Source organism: Daphnia pulex, chromosome 2, assembly GCF_021134715.1.
Source record: "Daphnia pulex isolate KAP4 chromosome 2, ASM2113471v1".
Taxonomy (NCBI): Eukaryota; Metazoa; Arthropoda; class Branchiopoda; order Diplostraca; family Daphniidae; genus Daphnia; species Daphnia pulex.
The window spans coordinates 2,909,722-2,925,462 of NC_060018.1; the positions used below are offsets into that span (position 1 = coordinate 2,909,722).

The 15,741-nt window shown below is 44.2% G+C and overlaps 1 protein-coding gene across 2 annotated transcripts in view; it reads left to right on the top strand.

Moving 5' to 3' along the window:
* LOC124209660 (cysteine and histidine-rich protein 1-like) overlaps positions 1–14,597 on the top strand; it is a 74,155-nt gene extending 59,558 nt beyond the window's left edge. For both annotated transcript variants that reach the window (XR_006881026.1, XM_046607755.1), the window contains one exon: positions 1–14,597. This exon is cut by the window's left edge. The gene's annotated coding sequence lies outside the window, so the exon portion shown is untranslated.
* Positions 14,598–15,741: the final 1,144 nt, after the last annotated feature.

Here is a 15,741-nt window from a genome sequence, read left to right on the forward strand (position 1 = left end):
CGATGGCGTATATACCGAGTGAAAAACGAAACAAACAAACAAATAAATAATCAGGAAAGAAGAAGAAAAAAATAAAATAAAAAGGGCGATGGGAAAAAAGAAAGAAAAAGAAGGAAACAAATTTGTTGTTGTTTATTTGATTTGGAACATGTTGCATGCGGGGCATAAAGATCAGCACGCCGCCCGCCGGTGACTCTCTCTCTGACTGTGTGTGTGTGTGTGTGTGTGTACGAGCTGTCCTAATCACCGATGCAGACAGGTCCCGCGAACTAATCTCTTTGGACGCGGTTTATCGGTCGTGCTGTGCGCGGCTTTAGCTGGAAATAAGCGCACCGAGGGACAGAAGAAAAAGCAGAAGAAAATGTTGCCTATATATCCTAGCACACCAGACTATAGAACTTCGATATGCATGTGTACATTATTCAAATAGTCACTTGCTGTACAGCGTAGTGGGTTATTCATAAGGCCGCGCGCGGTACTACTCTACATATGTATATTGTATTTCCACAATGCATAGAGAAACTGCTGGTTATAGATAGTTTTGACTGACGCGCTCCTTCTCTCTATATCCTCTCCAGCTCGGCCGTCGTCCGCAGCGTTTTGAATTGCGGATGCATTCATTTTTTAACTTGCATGCAGCAGCTAGCTGTATAGAAATGTATTGAGGCTCTGTTGGCGGGAGGGGCTTTCTCTCTTAGAGTCTCAGCGAGAAGAGAAAGAGGATCGTTCGTGAGTTTGGCAGACATTTTTTGATCAATCTGTTTCTTTCATTTTCCCTTTTTGTTTTGGTTTTTTTGTTTTTTTTTCTGCGTTCGGAGAGTTTAAAAGGCTAAACACAAGAAAATCAGAAAGGATGGAAAAAGAGAAAAGAACATGAACCTCATCTCGGTTGCCTGTCTCGTTTGATCGTCCCTTTGGAAGTCCAAGTCAGCGTGATCTATTATAGCCGACCTTTTTGCATACGTAGCGATAACGAGGATCGAAGAGCGGAGACCAGCATTCTCATCTCTTTTCACCAGAAAAGAAAAGAAGAGGATACCGGCTTGTCTATGTAGATATACAAGAAAGAAGTCTAGTCGAGATAATCACAATATCCTCTGGCACACACATCTAAAAGCGAAAAGAAAACCCGATAGGCTGAGCAAGATGAGGCGAGAGCCCGGCAGATGTGAAATTGTAGGCTTTTCCCTCATTTTCGTCGGCATGATCTGATAAATAAATAATCAACCGCTCTCCGCAAACCCACACGCGGCACGCCGCCCAAGCGAAAGAGAATGAATAATCGAGACGGTGTATATCCTACCACGGGATGAAGTATTCAAATAGTAACCAAAGCCAACAAGCGAGAAAAAGAAGGAGAAACACATCGATTGTTTGATTGATGTCGATGCGCATATTAGAAAAGATGAGCTCTGCTGCAGCAGCGCCCATTTGAAAACAAACGTATATACTATACAATATAGTACTCCGGTCACGACGTCTTGGGATTTGTTCCTTCATCATCGTTGGGCTGTTGTCGTTTATTCGATGAATTTTTTTAAGGTTTTTTTTTTATCTTTTTTTGATTCGACCGGTTCGATCCGCTCAGCGGTTTTGTGTACATTGTGTATCATCGCTCTGCGTGTCTGCGGTATCGACGCCCCCATTTATTTATTTATAATCTTATAAAAAGGTGGAAAAAAAAAAGAAAACAAGTGGGTGGGGGAAGTTCCGAAGGGAGGGAGAAACAAAAAAGGGAAAAACTTTTTTGGGTAGTGGTGGTGGTGGTGTCCAAGAGAACTCACGAAAAACAAAACACAACAAAATGAAAAATAAGAGTAATGCATCGATCAACCCCCCTCCAAAAAAGACTCGGGCCGGGTGTCTTTATCACGCTATTGTTTACTACAGACACTCTCAGGAGTTGCTCCGCACTCTTGTAACAACACCGACCAGCCGGACCAGGTGAAAAACGGAGGAGAAACAATTTTTGGGGAAGAAAATAGAAAATACCAAAAATAAAAGAAAATGAAAACCGTGGCGTGAAAAAACAAAGCGCTGCTGGGCTTTCATGGGGTTTCCTCCGATTTTTTGTGTTTGCAAAGTGGATATAGAAAGAAAAAAAAGCTGCGTAAAATGACACGTCCGTCATTCGCTGGCGGACAAACAAACGAAGTTAAAAAAGCAAAAAACAATTGAAAAAGGATCGAACGAACTTTTGAAAAGTGCTGGAAAATCGTCTGGGCCCCCCTTGTGCGGCCGCTTATATCGCGTGAGTTGCGTCAAGAGGGGCTTTCTTTTTTTCCTTATTTTTTCAAACGACGAAAATGGAAGGTGACAAGGAAGCGTGACTCATCCTCGGTGTAGTAGTGTATATACCCAGCACGTAAAGGCCGACGTTGTATACAATAGAGGATCGCTCAGCGCGGCTCAGAGCCAGAGCTATATAGCAACTAGCAGCGTCTGTATGGCGTACGGGTCGCTGAGCTTCTCTCCTGTGAGCTATTTGGACTGTGCAGCACAAGCTGGGGGCACAGCATACACACGGTGACATTCTCTCTAGATATAGATACGTCTAGTTACATGGGGGGCTTAGCGTTAGCGACCCATGTCATTGGATGACGGTTATAATAACTTTTTTTCCGTTTCTATTTTTTTTTTCAAGAGAAAGAGAGAGAAAGAGTATCAGTTCAACGGAGTAGACACAATGGGCATGGAGTACGTACGGTACGTACCACTCTTAGTATATAGGTACAGGTACAACACAGCGCAGGCCGGCCGGCCCTGTTGGCCGGGCTATTAGGAATAAATCCGTCGAGGCGGATCACGACAACCCGAATGATAATATATATATGAAAACACACCGGCCCCGGCCGGCAGCTGTGTTGACTAAATATTTCAATAATAATATTTGACTTCTATTCAACTGTAGAAAAACTGTTTAGATGATGACATGCAAAGAAGAGATGAAGGTTTTTTTTTCCCATTTTATTTTCCCTTCTTATATCCAGCATGTGATGATTATATGATTGTATAGTGTGTGTGTGTGTGTGTGTACGTTTGAAAGATGGAAAAAGAAGAGAATAGATACGGGATAAAGTGAACGCGGTCGTGACGACCGGGACGATCTGGTCTCCATCTGCCATGACATTTTCACGTTTCAATTTTTTTCTTCTTCTTCTTCTGTCTCCTTTGGGCTATCAGCTGCTGTTGCAACAGTGTGCCGTGTGTCAGCGCGTCTCTCTCTCTCTCTCTGTATGTGTGTGTGTGTATCTAATGACAGGTCAATTACGTCGACTCAAGAAGAGTATATACAAAAAAATAGAAAAAGAGAGAAGAAGAAGAAGAAGAAGAAAAACAAGTTGAAGCAGCGCATCTCTCACGAAGCCCGAAATCTCGAGAGGAGAGCCAAGGATATCCAAGAGGATGATGATAAAAGAGTCTAGAAAAAAAGGGGTATCTATATAGTGGGGGGGAGAGAAGGAGGAGGAGAATAACGCGTGAGTGCGGGCACGTTGAAAGCCCTGATGCAACAAGAATCTAATCCTCAAAAGAAGAAGACGAAGGCAAAGAACGACGCGCTCTATCTAACGCGTCTCTCGGTCCTCTTGTCTCTCTTTATCTCAATTGCTCCCGAGTATTTTTTTTTCCTTTTGCGCCTTGGAACAGATTCCAACTGTGCTGCTGTGTAGAGAGAGACGAAGAAGCGGGAGCGGCTATACTATATAGACTATGTGCACGCAGAAGCAGCAGCAGCAGCACATATTCTTGTGTCTATCTCTGCCGGGAAATAGCCGCAGAGCGGCGAGCGACCCAACGCCAAAAACCTCGTTTTTTCTTCTTCTCCTTCTTCTTTCGCTCATAATCTTACATACAATTCTCGTTTGATTTATCTCTGATGGCTTTTCGGGTATAACCCCCCCGAGCTCGCACTTTTTCCGTAGTATCTAACACACTGGAGATATACAGGCTGGAAGCGTCATTTCTTTTTTTTTTCCTTTGCGGGGGTAACGCGCGTATAAAAATATTAATACGTGAACAATAAACGCCAGCTCCCGGTGGATGGAGCTCCGTGTTGCGTCCACCGATCGACCGAGAGTTTATTATTGACTATCATATTGAAAGACTGTGGAGAGAGAGAAAGAGAGAGAAACAACGACGGAATAACATTGCCAGCTGTTTTGAAAAGGGCATCTGCCAATCTTGCGGCACGATAGCGCAAGAGCCAACATAGAGAAAATATGATTCAACTGTTGGTGTATATTATATAGCCTTCTACTTGCTGTTCTTGCCCTCGCCGGAATAAGCTTGTATACATTGTTCAACCAAATCTTGATTCTCCTCTCTGAAAAATGAGGAGAAATAACAATTATATTCATGATGTATATTACTAACAAATAGAATATCCGTGAAGAAAGAGAAAATAAGAGAGAGAAAAAAGCGTCATGTTTGATGGAGGAGAGCTATTATGTACGTATAGTTTTCTCCCTTTTCATCTTTTTCCCCCCTCCTTGCTTCAATATCTTTACGGTTGATGAAATAGAGAGGCAAAGGTTTGTCCGCTTCTTTTCTTCTGATCCTTTATAGCATAAGTATATTATACAATTTCTTCTTCTTCTTCTTCTTGCTTCTTCTCTTTTATAGTCTGGGACTTGTCAGCTATATCTCGCATCGGCAAGAATTGGTGGCCACATAAAGAGATCGAAGATGGGACTAGCAGCGTGATTCTTTCCCTTGGCAAAAGTATCTCTCTCTCTCTCTCTTTCTCGTCGTAGAGATACACACTCGACTTACATAAGAGAAGCTATAGGACGACAACATCCATATACCATATTATAAATATATATACGGGGAGATATAGAAGACAGGGCCGAGGCAGTGCAAGAGAGAGAGAGAGAGATACATCTATCTGGATATATACTGAAGAGGCTCTCTCTCTCCTGCCCAGTATATATGAACGTCCAACTCTTGTGCCTATATACAGATAGATATAAATATCTACGAGTATCTAGAGTATATATACGTCTATGTGTGTGTGTGTGTGTGTGTGTGTGTCTAGTCCCCATCTATATTGTATAGACGAGAACAAATGGACGATTGAAATAAAGCGAACGGGAATCAAAAGAAAGATGCGATACACACACACACACAACAGGAAGAAGGAGGAGGAGAAGAAGAAGATGAAGAGGGAGGCCTTGTATATAATATCTGGTTTTATGAGCGACCGCCTTTCATGGCGACAGCCAAGAGAGGAACACAGACGAGCAGACTTGCGAAAGTTACGCACGCACAACAGTTACTCGATACCCCCCGATGGCATATACAGTTGCAAAGGGGCTTACATGTACGTTTTTTTTGTTTCTTTTCTTTTTCTTTTTTCCCTTCTGGCCTATGGGCCTCTCCCCATATCTCCTTCATCTCATCCGAATGGACTGGCTGCCGCTTGCCTATACATGGGGAACTCGTGACTGGCCTCCGACATCCAGGTCTAAATAAGTTACAGGAAAAATACAGGGCCGAAGAAAAATCAGGACAGCAGCAAAAGAAAAAGAAACTATAGACACACACACACACACACAGAGAGATAGATAGTAAATACATATAAGGACTGGGATTTTTTTTCAAGGGGGCCCAAGCTTTTGCTTTCATCCAGACACGTGTTGTTACATATGAAGGGGGATTGCGCAGCGTGCCCAGCAGCGGATAGACACAACTAGTCTTTTTTTTCCACAGTGAGAGAGAGAGAGATTGAAGGGAGGAGTTGCACGACGAGATGAGCGCGGTCTGTAAAAAAGGTTCTATGAAAAGGGAGGAAACGGTCCAACCGATGATGATCTCGTCCCGTGTATATAAATACATTTGAAAAACGACAGAGAGAGGGGAGATGGAAAATAAAAATAAAAAGAATCTCAGTCATGCTGTCGCTTCTGTTCCAGGGGTTTTCCAGTCGTATGCCAGTGCTGTGTATATACGCTTCGGAAGCACCTCACATGTGAACCATAGCCGCGCCCTATTTCCCCCCACCCCCCCCCCCCTCTTATTCCATCGGCATAGAGATAAAACGGCGTCAGCACACGGAGGATCAAAGGCGGCCCATAACGAGGGAATACAAACAGAGGAAACTTAACCACCACCACCACCACTATACCCACCGAGTCCTCCACCGCACCGCCGATGCCATCATTGCCCTGACGTCGTTATATCCGTCCGCCCCCTTCTCTCTTTTCCCCATCTGACAATGTCCGAACCACCGCCGCGACGACGACGACTTATTGTCCCATCCGATTCTCAATTCTCAATCCCGGCTATTATACCTTGGATAGATACGGCACAACAGACGACGTATTTTTCTGTAGATTGGGCAGTTGCGATGGGGGGATGACTGGAAATATATGGACGACACAGAGCCGCCACCGCCGCCGCTGCGGCTGGGGGGATTTTGTTGTTCATTGATTGAGCCACCCTCTCTCCGGCCTTTCGTTCATCTCTTCCCTTTAGCCTCGTCATCAAGTATATTGCGATGGTCGAGGCAGCAGCAGCAGCCGCAGTAGCAGCTGACCCTTCTCTGCTGCCCTCAATAAAAACCAACCACCACCACGTAGTATATACCATCCCATATAGCCTTTAACGTCCGCATACACGTGCGGACGAGCCGAGCCGAGAGAGATTAGACATGATGTGCCATTGCCGAAAGGCCATAGCATATATAGAATCTCTCTCATTCTTTCTCTCTCTCTTTTCCTCTTTTTTTGTGTGTGTCGGTGAGGTACAAAGCGAGCAGTGGATCATTTTCGGAGGGATGTTTCGTTTCGCATTTCGTCTCGGCTATCGCCCGCGCCGCTGACCGTTCACCCAATAATGTGTGACACTGTGTGAATATAACGTCGAATAACTAAATCAATCTAATATCATATCCTATATATGTATACAAACACTTTTTCGATGAAAGCCGGACAATCTGATTGATTGGTCAATTGATGAATGGCGCCCCGCGGTAGTGAGTGCTCCTTTCGCACGCGGAGATGAACGAAAATGATATGAGCAACTTCCTTTTTCCTCTCTTCTCTGCTATTATTATAGCCGGTCAGCTGCTCTTTCCTTTTCATTCTTTGCTGCAGTTGACGGAAGTTGTGTGCTGTATGCCAATATGTGTTGACGGACCATAATCTCCCGTCCCCCCCCCCCTCTCTCTGTGTCCGTTCCGTTCCGTCCCTCCGTTGGCCCTGTTTTGGCGACTCATTCCGGCCCGAGACCTTATTTCCGCTCGATTATTACACGACGATCAAATCGATTTGGAGCGACACGCTCTTCTTCTTCTTCTTTTTTTCCATCGGATTTTTCTCGATCGATCCCTCATCAAGGATTAAATGTGTAAAAACACGTTGCGGCAGCATAGGACGGAAAAGAAGACTCAGGCATTGCAAATAGACATGTGAAAATTTAAGAGAGAGAGAGAAAGAAAAACAAATAAAAATATATCTCTGATGAGTTGATCAATAACTAAAGTCCTTCAGTGACGCAAATCCGACTCTGATCTACATTTTTTCTTCTTCTGTGAGAGAGTTGACAGGGTTCGAATTTTTTCCATTCTGGACCGTGGAAGGCTTTCATCTTATTCAATTGCACTTGTCGGAAAAAGTTATAACAGCGCATTTGTGATGACTCGTCAAAGGTGACACGAACTTTTCACTAAATAACACCGCCGGCGCATCGCCGTATACACCCGCATATATTGCATGGCACGCACGGAGTGCTGCACTTGAACTTGAAAGGACAGTCCGAACAAGAGCGACGGATAGTTCTTCCCTGTTTTTTCCTTTATTCCTTTTTTTTCTCCGTCCCCTTTTCCTGTTCTGCAGGAATAAATAAACCCAACGACGTGTGTAGTATATTAGGAGGATCTCGTCGGTGTTGAATGGATGAAGAGTGGTGGGGTATAGAGTAGGTGATGAGGAATAATTCTAGCTCGACATTCATCGAAAGACAATTGGATTACCTATCAAACGAAATAAATCGGTTGGATGTATGCAGCAGGGGACGGGGTCCAGCTTTGGCTGTCTCGTTTCTTTTCTTTTTTCTAATACAATATTTGACACATTTTTTTTTTTGCGGTGGCATTCTCATGTCTAATCAAAAGCCATCAGCCATCGAATTTTAAAACCCCTTTTGGCTGCGCCGCGTAGCACATACATATAGTATGGCCGAAGGTTGACCACCCAGCAATCTTCTAGTGCGGCATGTTCCTCGTAATCTTATCTCATTTTGAAATTATTGCGAGCTTGGGAAATCCCGCGCGTGCAACCCCAATGACTTGTTTCACGGCTGGTCGCCAGGTGGGCAGCACGGTTGTTGTTTTCACCGTGAGTTATTGCGAATCTAGTTGTGCTGCATATAGAATAGACTGGTGACGATTTGCTCGGCGCATATTGATTGTATTGCACGAAAGGCATTTTGGGTCGATTCCTCAAGAGCAATCCTATCAGGTGGCAGGCTCAGTCACGCCATTTACAATGGTATGCTGCACACGCGATTCATGATCGAAATTGGATTATTATAGAAAAATGAAACAGTAGATGCGGGAATTGCCCCCAAACGAAAGGGCATATTACTCTATATATGCGCTCGATATGGCGGAAGCCAATAGTCGTACGTAAGACACGTTCAACGACGTTGACTGCCGATATAGGATCAACAACCAGAAAAGGGAAATGGTTTCACCACCTGTGTAATGGACTGGATTCAGTCGCATTCTATAAGCTAATAAGTCTATCTATCAGCTCGCATATATCCACCTCTTTTCTTTTATTCGGTAAATACCTAAATGTCATTCTCGGCAGCTGTTTCCTGTACAGCATTATCCATATTGCGTTATGCCTATGTGTATTATAGCTCTAACCTTTGAAAAACTGAATTCGAATAATCTTTATTATTCCATCCTACATAGTCCTATACACACAGCGACGACATATAGTCTGGGTGTGTTAATTGAATTTGTCCATACATGGCCCCCCGCCCCCCCCCCCCCTCACTTTCTCCTTCTTCCTATATTGGGAGAGAGGAAGACAATCGAGTTGCGCATTATTATTTATCTTTTGACGCTCTGATGGCCGCGCTACTGCTGATGGTGACAAGCCGGGGCTGTTTTATATATACGAAGGGGGGAAAAGGAAACACTCGAACAGCAGCAACAGAGGCTTCAAAATATCTCAAAACAACCCCTCTAGTCTCTCTCGTCTCCTTTTTCATCTGCTCCCCGTCGTACCTCCTTCCTTCCTTCTGGCTTCGTTATGTTATTATATTTGTTAGCTTGTGTGTGTCGACACTGTGTGTCTGTGTATATATATATATACGAAGACAGAGAGAGGAAAGAGGAGAAAGAATAAAAGTTGTAGTAGTAGGTCGTGTATGGGCTACCATCACGAGACCGAGTGACTTGAGAGTTCACCGCCGGCCCTTGAGGGTTGTTAACATAGTTTTCCCTCGGAATATTTTCCCCTTGTTTTTTTTATGTTATCTTTTTTCTTCTTTCTGTTAGCAGCCAAATGTTAAAGGAGCAGAGAGACAACACAAGAAGAAAACCTTCACTTTGAAAGGGAAGAAGAAGAAGAGAAAAAAAAGAAGGCCAACAATAACACAGAGTGCAGACACAAAAAAACAGAGAGAGAGGAACCCCCGAATTCCCCCCTCATCCATTGTTGAGTTTTGTTAAATGCAACACGAAGAAGAAGAAGAAGAGAAAAAAAAATTGTGTTCTAGTCTAGTAATTCCACGTGGATGACTCCGTCCGTTCGTGGCCGTGAGCCGACACACACACAGCACTCACATAAGAGGTCATCTTCCTTGGCCGGTTTTTTTTTCTTTTTCTCCTCTCTGTTAGATCCTATTGCTTTTTTTGGGGGGGGGGGGGGGGGAGACGGGCAGGAAGAGGCTCTTTGCTGTTACCTAGGGCTGGCTTCCTACGATTATTCGGTTGGGTGGACTATTTTATTTTCGCGAATTTTTTTTTCTCCGTTCAAGCGCGTTATTGTGTGTGTGATCCAACAACTGGACATCCATTTGCGAAATCAGCTTATAAAAATGACCATTCTAAAAGACCTTTATCTAGCTAGTACTATAAATATATATATACCGATATAAGCTGTTGCGATATCATTCACCTCTTCTGAAGAAAGCTTTGATCCACCTGGAAAGGTGGTCTTACACCTATAGGATGACAGGTCTTCAAAAGAGTCTAAGTCGTCCAGCGTTTGTGCTGCAATGTGCATAAAGTCCTTCGGTCCATTGACGCGCCTTATGCATAAGAAATGAGGTATACCATAGTAATGTATGCAAGTCCACTTCATTTGTTTCCGTCCCTCTGGTGCTGCATATTGTGTGTGCGCTGTATTCTCGACTTGTCATAAGCTATAAGACACGTTTCCTTTATTTCTGTCTCCACCCGCTGCATTACAGCTCGTGTGTTTCAAGTCTTTCATGTCCTCTGTGTTTTTTTGCGCAGTTTTATGTGACGGGCTTCTTCTTCTGTCGGAATGTTTCATCGTAAGCTTTCCCTGCTGCGACGGAAGGGGCCGCCAAATGGAGGATATTAGAGAGAACAGAGGAAAGGACGCGGAGGATCATAGAAAGCTTTTGATCCGTTCAGATTGATGCGCATTTCAAATGGTGCAGGGCTCTCTCTGTCTCTCTCTCCACTCTGCTTGTTCTTGTGTCTCTCAGACTGTCCGTCTGTCCGTCCGTCCGTCCGTCGTCGTCCCCCTCTCGGTGGAAATGCGTCGTCGTTCTTCCACTCATCTCGTTCCTCCTTTTTCCCTAGACTGATGCCGCTACTTCAATTAGTACGTGTGTATACCCCAACATTCCTTTTCTTTCCCTTAGCAATTTGTTTCCTTCTTCTCCTTCTATTTTGGGGTAATTCGTTTCAATCGTTTCATCTCGTTGAAGACTTTTTTTTCTCTCTCTCGTCGGTCGAAAGGAAACGAACTGCCCGACAAAGAGTCGAGTGAAGAAAAAAAAAGTGGAAATAATATGGCTAGTTTCCTCTTGTGTTTCTTGAAAGACGGCCAACTGGACACGACAGCCCCCTCCCCCATCCCATTTCGATGACTTTTTACGAGCAGCCAAAAGAAGAAGAAAAAGCTGCAAATTACGAGCGAAATATGCGCACCAGCGGAAGGAGCGATTTTAGGAAGGAGAGGATCGGCCCAGCCGGCCAAAAATAAGTCAATACAATATCGGTTTATATGCTCTCATTTCTGCTGTGACATCAGCCGCCCTGTGAATAAGTGGGAGAAAATCTGGAGAAAATATTTATCGTATAATATTCGGTTAGTCGTTCCAAAAAGGGAACAAATGTTGAGCACTATAGACCTACGGTACACAAGATTCCCGACAGATTTCTTCCTAAAAAAAAAAAAAAAAAAAAAAAACGAATCGAGAGAAGAAAGAAAGAAGAAAGAGAGAGAGAAAAATGAGGGCAGAAGGAAGAAGAAGAAGAAGAAGAAATTAATGACATGTCAAAGTCAGGCCAGTGCGGTCGTTCCCCGGAATTATCTCGAGCTGATTTGGCTCGTGTTGTGTGTGCTGGGGAGAGCACAATATAAATGAGCTATCAAAGTACATCGAAGGGTCCCCCCCCTCTTTTGTCGAGTCGAACTTGGGATAAATGAGCACCGACGTCGACGTCCGTCCTTATCGATCCCTGCGCCGCTGTGCCGCAACTATTTTCTCGTGTCCTTTTGCGTTTTTTTCTTCTTCTTCTTTCTTTCTTCTCTCGACAATACAATGCGCAGCAAACAAGGAATCCCCGTGCCTATACCAGCTGCATGCGTCCATAGCTAATACAATATATATATCATGTGCGGTGTGTATATAATACACATTGCTGCTGCTGCTGCTGCTTCATCTGTAAAACAATCTTTGAGAGTCGACATGTCGATGCTTCACGACCTTTCCCATCTTTGCCTTCTTGGGCTTTTTCCATCTTAAGACATCAATGAAGAGCGCTGGCGGGACAAGACAGACTGACTCTGTGCTGCAATCGAAGTGGAGGGCAAGAGTGCGATCCGTGTAAGATTTATGAGATCCGTTCGGCTGTCCAAAAAGAAGAACGATCGAAGGAAGCAACCCAAAGAAGAAGAAAAAGAAGAAGAATATGAAAGCTAATAACTTGAAATACATGTTGTACGAAGGATCCAGGAGCGCCGCCGATGCACTATATAGAAGTATATACATACAGGATGGAAAGTTATGGTGGGGAGCACACAAATTCGTGCATTGCTCTCTTGTATATCAATACGAGATGAGGCAGAGCAAAGATGACGAGAGAAAAGATCAACATTTATACGAATGTAAGAGAGAGAAAGAGAAAGAGAAAAAGGAAATAAGGAAGGACCCGTCACTATAGTCCAAAAGTCGCCGCCTTCTTTCAGTTATTAATGACGTGGAGAACAAGAGACGCGGAAAGGAAGAAGGAACAAAGTTTTTGACCCAGCAGCAGCAGGAGCAGCAGCTATATAGGCAGAGGATAGGATGTACACTGCAGAGGCTTGATCATATTCACAAAACTGATTGCTGCCAGAACTATATATTCTCGGCTGTGCCGCCGCCTCTCTCAGCCTATATAGATCTCTTTTGAGTTTCTTCTTTCATGGCGTTTCCGTTGGCGGAGAAATGAGAAACGCCAAGGAAGAAAATGAGTCGTGAAAAAAGAAAAAAGAAAAAAAAAAAAGAAAAAGAACAAGAACAAGAAAAGACGGGCAGATAGAAATGTGTGTCTTGTCGTTTCTCCCGTTGCGAATGTGTGTCTGACGGTGTGTTACATTTGATATCCTTTTGCTCGTTTGCCTTTGCCATCCTCGTAATGTACGCGACGGCGCTCCTAGACGAGTTATTATTACACTCCATATGTATACCGCCTGCATGTATCATCTCTCGGAGAGCCGGGCCAGGCCGTTCTGTCAGCATCAAGTCTCTCTACTTCTTCTTCTTCTTCTTCATATTCTTCATATTCTTTACGCCGTCATCTCCATCATCCAGTTCTGCGCTCTCGCGCACATCAACCAGCAGGCGCATGCAAAAGTGCGCTAGCACAGAACTGTATATATGTATTCGCATTTATACTCTACACTACCATATACTAGAACTACTACTGTTGTTGTTTATTATATTTGCGCTGTCACGAGGGCGTAACACATTGTACGTGGCGTCGACTGTCGCTCCCCCCGGTTCCGCACTGTCTCCCTCTGCTCCGCGGGTATCATAATAATAATAACGCAAGTAAATCGAAATCAAATAATAAAGAAAAGAAAAGAAGCGAGGGCGCGCGCGAGCCAATGCGATACACGTATACATATATACGGGCCACACAAACTGTGCAGAAACGAGAAAGAATGTCTGAAGAAGAAGAGTGTATCGCTAGAAAAAAAAAGAGAAGGAACTTGGCTGGCTGGCAGTTGAGGAGAGAAAAGAGGGGATTTGTCTTAGTGCGGTGCTGTTGTGTGCGCTACACTATAGACGCCAGAGAGCTGCCTGCACTTTGCGAAATGTGCTTTGCATCCCAGATGAAGGGTTTTCTTTTTCTTATTTTTTTTTTGTTCTTTATATATTCTTTCCCTCTTTTACTTGGGCCTATGTATAAATGAAGGCAGCCGAGGAAAAGAAAGAGAAGAAAAGAAGCCAAAGCCAAAAGAAATGAATGTGTATGAGAGAGAGAGAGAGAAAGAAGAAACTGCGCACAGCCCAGAAAAAAAGGATAAGGAAACGGACAGATATATGGGTTCTCTTCCATCTATACACATTGTGTGAGTGTTCCGGCCTGGATATTGCTCATACTAATGTTGAGCTTAACATACATTGAGAGCTTATTGTGTTGGTGAGACTATAGCAAGGACGGAGAGGAAAAGGAAAAAAAGAAGAAGAACGGCCCCGATAAGAGAAGAAATCGGGGACCGTGTGTATGTATACGTCTTGCGCGCAATCGTCGCTCGTTTAATGTTTTGCCTCTTTTCTCTGATGCTCTCACTTTTCTTCTTTTTTGTGTGTGTTTTGATTTTTTTCTCTCTCTCGGGTGGAGCGACGCCAACGACGACGTAAACGAGAGCAAGAGGAGAAGGATTGCCCTTTCGGCCATTAAGAAAATCCCCTAGGCCGTCAATGCCGCCGCTGCTGCCGCGCGTCGTTCACCGCCTGCCTCTGCTGCGAAACGAGATGAATTCGCCCAGCTATACACAGCGCCAGCAGTGCCCGGGAATTCCACGACTGTGTCCAACGACCGCACACATGTATATACCCCTCCCGCCCAACACATATATTACAGCCAGGCGTCTATATTCGTCTTTTGATGTTTTGTTTCTTTTTTTTGGGGAGCTCTATTTTCTTTTCTACATACAAAATGTAACTACAAGTCGTCGACGCTTTTGTATTTTTTGACGCAGTGAAATAACATCAAAGATGTTTCATTTGATATTCAATAAAAAATGTTTACATGTTTGTTTTCTATATATGCCCCCACGTCTATTTCATGTCAACTTCCATATACCATCTCCGCCTCCGCTTTCCTCCTCGCTATTTTGTATGCTTTATTCCCTTCTATCGCATATTACACATGTTATACAATCAAATGACTTGCTTTCACTATGGGGGGAAAAAGGCGGGGGAGAGAGACGACAGGGAGGTGGTTTCTCTTTTTTTTTCAGTAGTTAAGGGGAGATTCCATCATTTAGCAGTCGAGGGGAGGAGGAAACAAACTCAGCAAACCCCTCTTTTAAAAAAATAAATAAAATAAAAAAAGAGGGGGAAAAAAAGTTGATTCCGGTTATAGACATCATGGTATTTTTTTATTTATTTTTTTCCGTTGCCGTGCTGTTTGGTATACCGGTGCCACCGCCCGCTTCACACCAACCCTCATGTCATCGTTATATACAATGCTACCGGGGGGTTTTTATTTTTTGAGCCGGACTGCTGGGCCGCTGGGAACCAACAGACCCACAAACAAAACACACAAAAAAAAGAAGAAAGAAAAAAGAGGGAGAAAAACAACAATCCAGCCGAGCTGACTTCCTGTGTCTATACTGTTGATCCAGCGTGTGCGGCGGGCCTCGCCCAGCACTCCAGGGCTCCCTCCGGCCCCCCTCCTCCTCCTCCTCCTCTCGATATATGTGATGTGCTGCTCGCCCGGTCCAACAACCTCGAAAAGGTTTCGAGCTTCCGACATTTCAGTTTGATGACGATATGACGATGATTTAGACGATGACCAGCACGGTGACGACCAAGAATGAAAGAAGCGGAAGCAGATGAAAAGCAACTCCCTCTGCTCCCCCCCCCCCCTCCTCCCTCAAGAAAAAAAGAGACTTTTGAAGTGATTGAGCTCGATTAGGTAAGGCTATCAAATGTCTTGAAAAGGAGAGGAGGTTAGGTCATTCAAGCTCGAAAACGTTGAGCGGAGAGGAAGCGAGGAAATTAAAAACAAAACAAAAATGCCAAAGTCGCCGTGCCGCTTCTTCTTTTTCTTGCGTAATGTATTTGGGGGATGCCAGCGGAACGTACGCCACCTGATGCCCCGAAACGGAAATCCCCTAGATTGCTTGACGCATCCCAACTCCGCCCCCATCCACCCGTTATTCCATCTTTATTTCGTCGGCATCATCAGGAGCTGCTCGCCTTCCAGTTTTCTCTCGACACCATTTCGCCATTCAAAATGGATTGAGAATTCATCGCGGATGCACAGCATATTCCCCCCTCCCCCCAACTCGACGATCGCCATGT